Source organism: Poromitra crassiceps, assembly GCF_964638095.1.
Source record: "Poromitra crassiceps genome assembly, chromosome: 2".
In the NCBI taxonomy this organism is placed as follows: Eukaryota; Metazoa; Chordata; class Actinopteri; order Beryciformes; family Melamphaidae; genus Poromitra; species Poromitra crassiceps.
This window is the reverse complement of record NC_139624.1, coordinates 40,557,373-40,560,189: the sequence shown is the minus strand read 5'-3', so window position 1 is coordinate 40,560,189 and position 2,817 is coordinate 40,557,373.

Here is a 2,817-nt window from a genome sequence, read left to right as displayed (position 1 = left end):
TCGTTTCCTAGCAGCACTACTGTGGAATAAAATTAATTTAAAATTCAAATTAATTTGTGCATCAGTGTTTCATTCCGTCTACGGTGCAGCTCCAGTCTTTCAACCTGACAAATCCCTCTTCTTTCTTCTTCTTCTCCTGACAACAAATCTCTATCTCAAATGTTGATTGGATTATCCTAGATTACAGGAATAACATGTACATTCTCAATCTCCAGCACATTCATTAAACTGCAGTCTGAGCGAACATACTGTACATATTATGACAGGTGTTGTTGTGTCCTGTGTTGGGATAGCAAGAGGCTCAATGCAGCTCAAATCATAGCTCATTGAAAATATTTAGACGTTTAAGATTCATATTATTCCTCAGACAGATCATTAAAGTTAAGTACCAATGTAAAACAAGTTTAATGAACAAAGCAACTCAGCCATGTACAGTAACACCACAGTGAGACAGGTGACTAGAGAAATATCCAGGCACCACTTTGGAGGGAGCAGCTGAGGACACAATAAACATTCGCCATTTTTGGATAGGGAACATCGAAGGGTTATTCCAGTGAATCAATGAGCGAGTTTAAATTCCAAGTCACGCAGATGAATGGATGGTTCTTATTTTCTGTGACTGCTTCTTTCTCTTGTCAGATGGTTTAGATTGCTCTAATTCGATATTAATCTGGACAAACTCACGACAGAACGGGCAACATTAATGGAAAATGTGAATTGGAGGGACAGATATTGTTGCTGGGAATGCTTTATGACTTTATTTCACAGTCAAGCCAACAGTTGTCCGCCTCCAGCAAAGTGTTTCTTCTAGGTGAGATTGTTTGAGGCTCAAAGTCAAACGTGCTCTCGGCTTGACTGTCCTGCTTATCCACAAGGTACACGCGGACACGAGCACACCACAGATACAACATGGCTGACAGGTTTGGAATGCATCTCTGTCTGGAGTGTTGTTTGAGTGTTGTTTGGAAGAGTAAATCTGCGATGACTTGTGATGACAGGGAGTCTAATCTAAAACAAGCGGTGTGTGCCCGGCACAACATCCAGCCAATTCCCCTCTTTCTCACAAGCATGGCATCTGGCACGGTGCTGTAGTCTGTTCGTGACTGGAGGGGCATGGTGGCAGCCAGGATTACTTCTGTCTATCTTGGCACTCTTCTCTGCCATGGCTTTCAGCCGAGGCCCGTCTTCGAAAACAAAGTACAAGAAAAAAAAAGTCCTGTTTGCACTCCGGACAGGCAAAACACGACAAAACGATGATTGTGTTCAGATTGAAGTCATCACAAGACTATTAGGTGTGTGTGTGTGTGTGTGTGTGTGTGTGTGTGTGTGTGTGTGTGTGTGTGTGTGTGTGAAAGAGAGAGGGAGAGAGAGACTATAGTGTTATAAGTGGGAGTGTGTGCTTGTGTGTATGAGAGTGAGAGCAGAAAGTGAGTGGGGGGGGGGCAGTAGGTGTGTGCGTGTGCATGAGAGAGATGCTGCCACGGCTGCTGATCTGTAAATGGCCTTTTCATTGCCACACTTCCTGTTCGGCTACAGAACTGTAGCCAACTCGCTCTCGCTCACACTTTCTTCACTGGAGTGCATTTCAAATCACGTCGACGCTTGATAAGCCATGCCACTTCCCTTCACATTCTTACCCATTGAGCAGAGTTCATTAATTAAAGCTTGACTACATTCAGTGCTTTTCCCATTCACAAGAAGTGCTCTTTCAGTCCAAACTGAGAATTGATTGTAGAGATTAATATTACTGGATACATTTTAAGATCCACAAGCTGCAAATTTACTGTTTGAACTTCTACCAAGAATCCAAACTTCATACCGAGGGTGATGGAGGAAGGAACCGTGAGATGACATTTCAAACTAAGGACAACAGCGGTCACAGAACCCGTGTGCCAACATGTGTTTCGCCAGTCGCCACCCAGCTAAAATGGAAACTGCAGCACGTCCAAACAAGAGCGTGAGAAACGGTGTGAGGACGGAAGTGTTTGAGGCATCGCGCTCTCTCCTCCTGAGAAGCCGGGAGAGGTGAGGGATGGCCTCGCATCATTCCCCATGCGGCCCATTTCCCCACGCATACTATTTCTGTCCCCCAATTGTATCCTGCCGCCGCCTTCATCACATCCTGAACCCGCTTCCTGTCTACTGTTACATGCAAATTCAGGAAACTGCACTTCACCAGTTGCCTGGATGGCCTTTGCTGATTTTCATGACTCCCAGTGTGTATGTTTATCTTTGTGTGATGGAAGTTGGCTCTGTGCAGCATCATGTCCTTTTTCTTGTCTTCAATGTGGGCAGGGGGAACAACTTGTGCCAGTTGGTGTGTGTGTGTGTGTGTGTGTGTGTGTGTGTGTGTGTGTGTGTGTGTGTGTGTGTGTGTGTGTGTGTGCTTGTATATGCAAACATGCGTGCGAGCATCAAAGACGGGACAGGTCGTCAGGACGTGACTCACTACGCCACAACAAAACCCAGCAACATTTATATCCCAAAACAGACTCCGTGCACATCTTGAACTGCTTGGAGGCGCGTCAGTCCGCTTTGCCCACTATGCGGGCTGTCAGTGCCATACACGGTGCCGGGTCCAAACACGGTCCAGACGCAGCAGAGAGCTCTGCCATCTGTCTTTACGGAGGTAAAAATAAAGCTCTGGGACAGTTTTACCGCGGCGAGCTTGACAAACCTATGGATAGCCTACAGATGTGCAGGCCGCCACAGCTGCACTGACAAATAATAGCAGCGACGGGTGGCAGATGAGGTTGGAGGAAGCGTGGTCTGGCTTTTCTCCGTCCTGCACAGGGCTAAGTGTCGTATCGTATTCCC